Raw genomic sequence first — 10,822 nt, 5'->3', positions numbered from 1 at the left:
ACTCCTCCATCGGTGGGACTGCAGATTATTTTGCATGGATTGTTGAAGAGAAAAAGGAGCTGCATTTGTGAAGGGACCAAAAAATAAACAGCTCATTGCTCGGGTAAGTGCGAATGCGAGCTCCTCTGCTCTCATTGTCATGCGGTACATTGATCCCCCATCCTATTTTGCTTAGTTATACCGTTTTTGATTCTTATTGGGATTATTTGATGCATCAGCTGTATGCTTCAGTTGCTAGAGATTGAATCTCCCTGATACGTGTGTGTGTGTGTGTGTGTGTGCATGCGCGTGCATGTGGAAAGATGCCCATTCTCTGAATATACATTGACACATTTTTCTAGCTCTCAGTGTGGTGTCTCATTTGAGATGTTATACTACAGCATGCCGTACACACACACACACTCAAATGGTGTTTGCTGTTACTGATTTTAAAATCCGCTCATCCATGCAATTATTGAAATAGGAAGACTGTTCGGCAGCTGAAAATTAAAGGGGGCTCTTAAATCACAGTCCTCATTGGTAGGGGGCTACTTTTCTTTATCCTGAGCCTGACACGTTCAGTATTATGTTTTATAACAAAGCTACATTTAAAGATCAATTCGGCAGTGGTTATTGCATCCAAATTACATGGTTGTCATGGAGATGGTACAGAGAAGCTGAAGTGATATGACTGCATCTGGACTGGAGTGGGGCTTCACTGCCGAGTGAGATCCTGCCTTGCCTCCTGTGTCTTTTTGTCTGTGCTAGGTTACAATTTCTTTTAATCTTGAATGAAGCAGTACCGTATTAGAGGATTTAGAGGTCGAGCTGCTGTGAAGGGTGTGTGTTGCCCCTGTTCAGCGCTGTGTTATTATCGTAATTGTTATATTAGCATCTGTGTCTCCCTGAATTTCTTCTACAAGTCTGGGGAGGAGGAAGGCGTGAGAAGGACAGATAGTTTTCAGAGCACAGCTAGGGCTGGGAGTACTTTCTAAAAACATACCTGCCATGCCCACACCTCCCTGCTGGCTCCCACATCTTGGGGGACAAAAGGGAAAGGATTTGCTGATTTTAGCCATGTTTATCTTTCATTTTCCTGCCTCAACTTTGAGGATACAAGGAGCCAGTTACCTGCTCATCACTATATCAGGGGAATGGCATTTGTTTTTTGTTATTATATTTGTTTCCTTTGCAACTGGTAATATGAATGTGTTGGCAGTTGGGAAAGAAAATCCATAATTTATGAGAATGAAATTTTCCTGCCTAAGGCTAGCTAGAATACAAAGAGTATATCTGTGGGAAGGGCATGTTACGTGTTACAGATGTGTATTTCTCTAGCAGCTGGGAGTAAATCACACTATTGTGCTCATCTTCATTATTTTGGGTGTTAGGCTGGCTTTAGTCAATATTTAATCTGAGCTCATTGTGTGCTCACACAATAAACGTGCAATTTGGAGCCTAACTTTACATCTATAAAATGCTTTGGGAATGCATGTGGCATTGTCTCCATAAATGCAATTTCACCCTTTTCTGTAAGACCAAGCCTATTGTGGGGATGTAAATATAGTAAAAGGCACTGGTGGAAATAAGCCCATCAGAATGGCAGTGGTTCTCTAATTGTATCACTAAACATAAGAGAGAATTAATTACTAGGATAAACAGAGCTTTGTAGCTGTTGGATCAGGGTAATATTTGCATGGAGTTCCAGGCCTGCATTGTAGTAGCTAGTATTACAGCTTAAATTCTTCCCATGCCAGTAGATAATGTTTTTAGCCAGGAGTGTAGCATATTATCATTAGATATTTTTGTATTAAAAATATGCTAAATCCCCATGTCCTTGTCAAATTGTCCATTGCAACCGCTCCAAAGTGTGTGATTCAGCTAGGATTTTCTTTAAGGTGATTTTTCCTGTACAAGTCCAAGCAAACAATGGATAAAGTCTGAAAGTGGGCGGCTGAGCCCAGAGGGGAAGTCGGAGAGATGGCTGATTCACAAAATGGATGGTTCTCATTTTGTCTCTTCTTTCCCCCTAAAAGTTAGGCACAAGTAGAGTTGAAGTGGGTGGTTTTCCCTGGAGATCCCCTTGGATCCGTGAGACTGGAAGCCAAGTAGTTCTGAATTAATACTGAGTTTTCTCCTGTCTCAGCGCGTTATCACTCTTCAGTCCACCCTAGGACATGGCTGTATTATTCTCTGGGTAAACTGAGGCTTGGCATGGCCAAGTGACTTTGCCAAGGTGACAGCGGCAGCATTGAGCAGAGGACGCGGGAGCTCTGCCAGCAAGCCCCTCTCTCTGACCACCAGGCCCGTTCAGTATCCAGATGGTGCGGTCCTGTTTGTAGGTACAGTGGGAGGGTGGCGGTGATGGGAAGCAGTACTGGCTCATGGAGACTGGGTGGATGGAGTAAGGGTGCTCTTTGCTGAGGCCACTCATTAGAGCTGCACAGCAGGTGGCAAGAGGGAGTCGAGCAGTTTTACACCAGCTTCAGTGGTGTCCGAGGTGAGGAACACATTTCTGTTACCCACCTACAGGTAACTGAAATGAAGCCCCCTTTGGTGTCCTCATTATGTGACCCATCACATGGCTCTTCACATGGAGTTGAATACTTAGCGCTTTGCAGGAGGTATCCGCCTTGTTTCTCTTTATGGTTGCATCCAGCTCTGAGTGTGAAGCCTTTACAGGTGTCTTGGCTTTCCACTCTCCCCACTGGTGCTGCTCACAGCTCATCTTCCATGCTGTAATACCCTGTATTGCTCTTCTTGACTTCAACCTATGGCCCCATCCCTTCTCTTCCCTCCATCCCATCATCCGACACCTTTTTGTCCCCTTCCTCCATGGGTTTTCCTGCTGACAAAGATCCCTCCATCTGGCGTTGCCACAAGCTTCAGCCCATGCCATGATTTGTATGTGCTATACCTGCCACGAGGCACACAGCGCTGAGTATGTCGTGCCACCACGTTAAAGAGACTGAAGTGAAAAGTCTCCTTTGAAGTCTGGAGTGCCCTCTCCATCTGTGGAGTTGCCCCATGGGGTGTCAGTGGTTCTGCCCAAATCTGGAGTTGGTGCTTGTTGCCAGAAGGAAATGGAAAGGCCTGGTCAGCTCAGACATCTGTGTGCGGCCCTACTGACTTGCACAGGTTGATGGCGTTGCCAGAAGGATGCTTTCTGGGCTGGGAGGGAGCTGTTGCTACTGCCACCAAAGTGCTGGCTATGGGCAGAGTGATTCCTGCTGAGGGAAAAGCCTGCTTGGAGGTTATATACGAGCAGTCACTGGAATGGGTGATCTGCTGCTGTAAATGGCCACATCTCTTGAGGTTCCTGCTTGCTCTGCTAGTTGACAAAGTCTCTGCCGTGGAGACATCTCCTTGCCTGATTTGCTGGGGGTGAAAACGTCCTCCTCACCCTTTCAGCAGGGAGATGCCTTTCCCAGGGATGTGCTGGGACAGGGTCCATGTGAGGCTCAGTGCATCCAGGCTCTCAGTGGTCAGATGGGTCCAAAGGAGCGGTGCCTTCTGCACGTGAGGCTCATGATGCTTCTCTGTGGCTGTTATGGTGCAGGAATCAGGCGAGAGGGACGGGGTCAGTTCTGGCTCCCTCCTTCGTTTCCTCTGTGACCCTGGGGATGTGGCTGGCAGGCTGGGCTCACTGGTGGAGAGGCACTTGTCCAGCCTGGACAGTAACCACCTCACCCTTCATCCTCACTGCTGTCCCTTTGTCTTCCTGCAGGAGCTCCAGGAGATGAGTGGCTGAGATGCTCAGGGAGGTCCTTCCCTGCAGTCCTTAACCTGGCTTTCCTGACCCTGGGCAGCACCTAGTTGTGCTCAAGTCCCAGGTAGGGACACTAGTGATTCCTCCTTTAGAGCAAACATTGCTCCTGACACTGGAGCAGCCCCAGTGCTCCCTCACTTGCCCAGGCAGGGCCAGAGAACATAAGGTGCTGTAGGCAGCCTGAGCAGAGACAGCGCAGCTGAGCCCAAGCCCCTTCTTGTGCTCTCCATGCTTTTTCTGGGCTCTGGGCTTCAGCCTGGCACTGGGCACACGGTTTGTCACCTGTCTCTTCACCACCACTGTTTACATGTCCTCCACTCCTTCCTCTTCCTCCTTCTCATCACCCCACATCCTTCCCTCACAGTTTTTCAGCTCTGTGGTACATAAGCCAGTCTTGAAGGGCCTGGCTGGTGGCTGTGGAGGAGGCAGGACTGGCAGGTGGCTCAGGCTATCTGCTGTAGGGTTATCTGAAGGAACAGCATGTCCCCGTGTCCTGGGCAGCAGTCGTGTTCGCACTGGGACCCAGAAAAGGAGACCACACCTGAAGGCAGCCTCCCAGCGCCACTCTGAGGGGTCCCATGCAAACTGGTCAGGGTGTCACCTTTGTGGTACCACCAGCTCAGGAAGGCCTTGCTTCATCTCCTCCTAGGTCCTCTTCTTCTCTGAGGCATCCTGAATGGCTCCCAGCAAAGGTAATGTTGGTGGGATGCCCTGTCGTTGCCAGCTGCCTTGAGACACCTCATCAGGGCTCAGGGAAGGGGCAATGTTTCCTTTCAAGCAGGATGGGCACGGGATTCATGCCAGGATTTTCTGCCTTCCTCTACAGTATGGAACATGGTTTGGTTCCTAGGATCATCTCCCAAAGCCCCCACTATGGCAAAGCCCTAGTCCACTGGTTTTGTATCTCCTGCTCTCCAGCTGAGGCACCTTAGCATCACGGAGGCCCCCGGTCTCTCCTGCAGCTTTAAGCGTGTTGTGAGTGTGGCAGGGAGTGCGGTGGGGACAGGACCACTCTGAGATCTTCTGGATGAAGTGTTTTCTGGACTGAGGGGCTCACAGCTGGATTTGGTGGCTTGTGCGGTCACTTCCCATCCTGTATCTCCCTTCCAGGCGATGCAGCTGAGCTCCTCATCTCTCTGTGGCCTTTCTGTGGCTCTGCGATGGAGAACCGAACCCCCCCTCAAAAGACAAAACCTGCAGGTCTGCATTAGGAGAGTAAATCCCAGTGCTGCCCCCTTTTTGGGGGTTGGAGCATGTGCCTCTGAGCTCTCCTGATCAGCATTGAGTAGGAAAACTTACATCAGACCCAGGTGACTGATACGCTTACAGTTCATCAACTGTACTGAAAAACCCAGAGAAAATGATATGAGCTCAGCCACCTCTCTAGCTTCTCCTCCCCTGTGTGACAGTTGTCTCTATTATTTTCTTGACATGAAAAAACAACTTTGACCCAAATCTTTTTTTCTTTTAAAGCTTAAAAATTTGTAAGATTGTAGAGAAATGCTGTAATACCAAACTAAATTGAAGGGTTTCCATTTTTGTTTTCAGTTTTTGTTTTCTGTATTTGTGTTTTCTGTATTTGCTTACATGCTCCAAAGTCAAAGCATAAAGCTCAGTTCTTGCAACCTTTTTTTTTCCCTACACTTTGGGGATTTTTTTTAAGTCCAGCTCTTCAGTGGTTTCAGCACAAATGCGTCACAAATCTAGGTAAGATTTAGCTGACCTATTATTGCAATTTTCGGCCAATGAACAATTTTTCAAAAAAATTTCACATGGTTCTGGGAAAGAGCCTCATACAGGCAGAGAGGGAGTTCCCTGCGGTACCTTCCCACCTCCCTTCAGCACCCGATCCGGAGCTGGATGGTCTGAGGCCAGCTCGGAGAAACATCCACGTGCTGCTCTATACAAAGCAGGACCTGCTGACTGTAGCATCCTCCACAGCAAGCCCTGGTCCCCCTTGCAGAGGTCTCTGTCCACTCTGTGCATGACCACTTGATGTTGGCTGGTGTTGGACGCATACAGAAGGAGAGGATGGCACCTTCTCCAGTTCACCTGCAGCCTCTCCCTGTTGCATGTCCTGAAGCAGCGTCGTTTCCCCGCTGCATGTCCTAGCAGATGGATCTTGCAGACTTGGATGAGATCTGCACTCAGCACGGCACGAGGCACTGCTCCCAAGGCAGAGCTTATTTTAGGTGGGGCTTTGCTCCTGCCAGGCTCTGCATGTTTGCTCCTCAAAAGGGCACTGGGTACCCAGTCAGTGGAAGTGGATGGAGGCAGACTGGGACCCCGGCATTTCGGGCACTTTCTAGGAACAAAAGCAACCAGGCTATGGACACAGCCTGCCCAAGCAGGACACAGGCATGGGGGGAACAGAGGTGGTTTCTGGCCAGAAGGGGATACACGATGCAGGGGGATTCTACTAAATTAAAAATATATATTTGTCTTTGCTGGCACAACAGAAGCTAGGGGAGCAGGCAAGAGGAAAGTGAGAAGGCTTTATTTAATTAGATTATGAGGCCCCAAAGGCTTCAGGCTCATAAAAAAAAAATAAATGATTTTTGTAATTGAGGATGGGGTTTCTGCCAAGTGCTGCTTTAATGAGTATTTAGGTTTTATCTCATAAGTTAGCAACACCAGGCAAGGGCAGCTATTCGAGCCACCCCTCACCAGAGTCTTGAGCTTGCCAAAGCAGGAGCTGGTTGCCTGCAGCTGGGAGTGTTAACTCGCCTTTCGAGGAAAGGGCATCCTGTGTCCTTTCAAGGCTGTTTATCCAGGTCTCTTGGTATTCTCTCACCATTAAAGCTCTCTTTCTTCCCCAGGTCCCAGGAGGCAGCTTTCTCCACTGTATAGGTGTGGAAACTGAGGCAGCAGATACTCACGGGGATGTTTTTCCTCCCAGAAGCGGAGAGAATTAATTTGCTGCAGCAGCTGAGGCAGTTTCCTTTGATGGCTCCTTCCTAGGGGCCGGTGGGACGGGTGCTTGGCACCGCTGGCCCATGGCCTCATTGCGGCCTGGCGGTGGCCTCTGCCGGGCAGCCATGCAGAGGGACAGCCTGGCTGGCCCTGCGCTGCCTTGACCCCTGCCCAGCTCTGCTGGCTGTCTTCACCCCGCCAGGCAGCGAGCCGGTCACAGACACGGCAGTAGAAATGGGGTGTCCCTGGCCCACGTCTGGCCTGATTCCCTGAACCAGGATGGGGAGTGGGGGCTGCTGGGCTGAGAGACCCTCAGCCACCCCCTGCCTGGACTTTGGAGTGCTGGACTGAGATGAGCTGGGCTGGGCTGGGCTGAGATGAGCTGGGCTGGGCTGGGGTGGGTTGTGGGTCCCAAGCCTGAAGGCTTGACTCTGCTGGTCTGCGGTGTCCTTTGAGCTCCAGCCCTGCCTGCTCAGTGCAGCCATGAACCCCTGCCGAGGTGTGTGCTGGTGGAGCTGGGGGCGGTGAGGGTCAGGTCACCTGCAGAAGAGCCATTGCTACCGAGAGATTCTTTCTGCAGCCCCCCATGTCATGGTGACCTGCCACTCTGCTCCTTCCCACCCTGAGTAACGAAGCCTCCTCTCTGCCAAACCTCCTGCCCCTACTCGTCATTAAACCCGCGGGCTCGTCAGCCTCCCTGTGCCCCCAAGTCAAGGAGCCTGGCAGGAGCTGGGACACATGGCTGCTCTCATCTGGGATGTCTTGAGGCCAGCAGCGCAGGAGAGGAGAGCTCACAACTGTCTTTCAGAACAGAAAACCAACCCACCTGCCTGTCAGTCCAGCCCTCGGTTTTAGGCTCCATCTAATTAGAATTTGTTTTGAAAGGATTAAGGCAGGTAATGAGTGGTTTTAATACGCAGCTCGTCCCGTGTTACAGGCCGTATTTCTGGGGTGCTCAGAAGTGCCTGTCTGCAAGGCGCTGAAAGCCTCTGCTAATCATTTATTAACCCTTTATAAAGTGTTTACAAATGTGCTTCATAATAAAGCGTGACCTTTTCATTTGCACCCCGCCTCCTCCCCTCCGTTAGGTGGTCCTTGCTGTTGGCTGCTCCTCGCGGGCGGCTGCCAGCCCCCTGAGCAGCATCCGTGCCCACCGCAGCCATCGAGCCCATCTTGTACCGCTTCTGTCTGGGACGGTGCCTGCTCCTGCAGGTTCTTTCCAGCGTCTATGCCATGCACAGCACCTGAGCGCTGTGCAAGGGTGTTTGACGCATGTACAGCTAGGACCTGCCTCTGGCACGGCACCTCGCAGTATGAAGCACGGGACACTGGGATGGGCATTATCCCTTACCCCCAAATCATAAGACTGTCTTAAAAGAGCAAGAGATTTTTATCCCAAACTTTTGGAGCTGCCTCCTTTTGCCACTTTGAGGTCTGGTATTCTCCAGGTTTCCTCCGCAGTCTTTTCATTTTTGTGTGCAAGAAGGGGGAGAGTTGGGTGTTCAGATGTGGCTTCAGGAAGCTTGGATTTCCCATGTGCACCCGGTGTGAGAACTGTGATAACATCAAGAGGAGGTGACTCTGCATTGCCTGGTGGGAGTGTTGGACCAGAGCTGCCTGGGGACCAGGAGCAGAGTAACAACCCCAGGTGAAACGCAGGAGACTTGGATGTGCAGTATCACAGCAAAATCACAGCATGATAGCAACAGCTAAAATGCAGATGTGTTACTATTTAATGCCATCAGACCAAGAGAGAAGGAAAGTGGCCACAACATTACAGCATCCTGGTAGATGTCGGGAATGATCCTGTAGCAGAAACCTATGCTTTAATGACCTAGATGGTTTTTGTAAGCACAAGCAGAATGGTAGGGAATCCACTGCTCTCCAGATAACAGCAAACTGTAGGGAATGCACCTTGGTGACACTGTCCCTTTAATTTTGCATGCTATAAAAATCAGAGGTTCCCAGTCTCAGCTGTACAATGTGCAGCTTGCACAGTTGTCTCAGGCTGCATGCTCCCACAGCAAGCCTAACTGCCACTCCTCTTGTGCCACCATGTCATTGGGTCATCCGATGAACCAGGCTGAACAGCATTCATCTCCTGAACCTTTATCTCATCTTTACAACACACTTATTTCTGGCAGGCCCCCTGGCCTCTCTGTGCATCAGTGAAGACTCAGTGCAGGATGTAATTCATCAGTTCCCAAAATCGTTGTCTGATGCCTAAATGTAATGACATCTAAGGAGCAGGAGAAAAGCCCTGAGAACTCCATACTTTAAAAAAGCCCACTAAGAGGCAAAATGACCTACTGCAGTCTGGTGTAGCAACTCTCCTGTAGCCTTGTCACAAGATCTCGTGCAGGGCATCTTGCACGTTGGGAGATTGGGAGAGTCTCTGGGTCCCAGAGCAGGTATAGTTAAAACAGTGCACTGTCCTGATGCAATTACGTCAACCTGATGGTGCTTGTTGCTCTTCTTAAAATTCCCTTGAGGAGAAGAAACGACCCTGTCTCTATAAAGCACCTTTACATCAGTGTAGGAGCGTGCCTGTTAGAGCTATACTCCTTCATCAGGAAAATCACACTCCTATTGGCGTGGTTATCCAGCACATCCATTAAGGGCAGATCAAGCCTCTGCACAGGAGCTGCAAAATGGCTCCATCAGGTTTTCATTAGTACTTTCTGGGCAACTTGCTCAGTTTTCAAAACAAGTCAGCTTCAACATTTCATGCTGCTCAAAGACATCCATGCTTAGGGAAGCCAGTTTCGGCCATGTTGGAAAGTGATGTTCCTGGGGGCTGTCACTCCCAGGGTTCTCATGACAGCAGCCTTTCCAAAATGGAGAAACTTACTCAGAAAATCTCACCGATTCTTTCTGAAGCACCTGTTTTCTCAAAGTGAAAACACAGCAATGCAAGCTGGATCTGCTTTGAACTGTCTGTGGGAAGAAAAAAGAAGACTTGCAGGTTTCAGGAAGGTGTGTTCCTTACTCATTAGCTGCGCTGTAAAAGCAGGAGCCTGTCTGCAGAGAGCTGCGTACAGAGGAAGTGTTTGCAGCCTAAACGTGTTCAGCAGTGCTGGGTAGGAGGCTCGTTTTCTAAAAGTAGGTGTCTGCAACATAAACATCAGCAGCTGGGATTGCTGTCCCAGTCTGTGGAGGTCTAGCCAGTGAACACCAGAGTGTATTTTTCTGCTTGTAACACAGAGTTCTGATACAGATCAGATGCAGTCTTTCTGCTGACTCTGAAGAGGGCCTGGGGGCTGAGCTCAGCTGGAGATATCTACATTTGGGTGAGATGAGTCCCACTCAAAGTGCTTTCCCATGTGTTCAAGCAAGTTCTGGTATAGTCAAGTTCTGACTAGCATCTCCTGTTGCCATGTTAAAGATAATGATGACTTACCACATCCTAATGGAGCAGTGAAATCCTGCTTTTCCTTTAGTGGCTCCATCCCAGTCTGTAAGTTCTGGAAATAAATATGCAATTATCTTTTCAGTCATGTAGTTGACTCTCTGCACCCTGCAGACTGCAGTCTGGGAGACTGAGCTGGACAGGCAGCACATTACCACATAGGTGTGATGGACCAACCAAAAATGTAGGTGGGCCCCAGATCTTTCTTCTTGAGTGAAAGATCCTGGGAGAAAGGAGGGAGGGTGGTCATGCTACCTGCAGAACATACACCTTTGCCAGCGAACAGTATGAGCATGACTCCTCCAACATGGAAGAATGATGAACTGTCAGTGCCTCCTTGGTGCTCTACAGCCAATAGACAGTTTTCAGAAGGTCAGTGATCATCTGTTTGCCTTTGGAAGAGGAGGATTTACTTGACCCACACTTCCTTTGTAGGAATGTTTCCTGCAGTTTTGAAAGGGAAGGTGGAATTTTTGAGCTAAACCAAAGAAAAAATGGCCTGCTGCAGAACTAGTCAGCTTATAGGTGGAGTATTCACTAGGAAAAGGGCTGATAGTCACATCCTAGTCTGAGAGGAGATGATTTTCCTAGAGCACTGTCCTGTCTGTTCCCCTGTAGTGGCTTGCTGTCTCCAGTTTGCCTCCCAAATGTCTTGATTTGGTCCTGATGACGTATTAAAGTCCCTTCATATTAGATCTTATTTTCTCAGGCTGCTCCTTGCAGGTCCTCTGGGCAAACAGCTTTATGCCCAA

Source organism: Gymnogyps californianus, chromosome 14 (assembly GCF_018139145.2).
Source record: "Gymnogyps californianus isolate 813 chromosome 14, ASM1813914v2, whole genome shotgun sequence".
NCBI lineage: Eukaryota > Metazoa > Chordata > Aves > Accipitriformes > Cathartidae > Gymnogyps > Gymnogyps californianus.
This window is presented reverse-complemented; position numbering follows the sequence as displayed.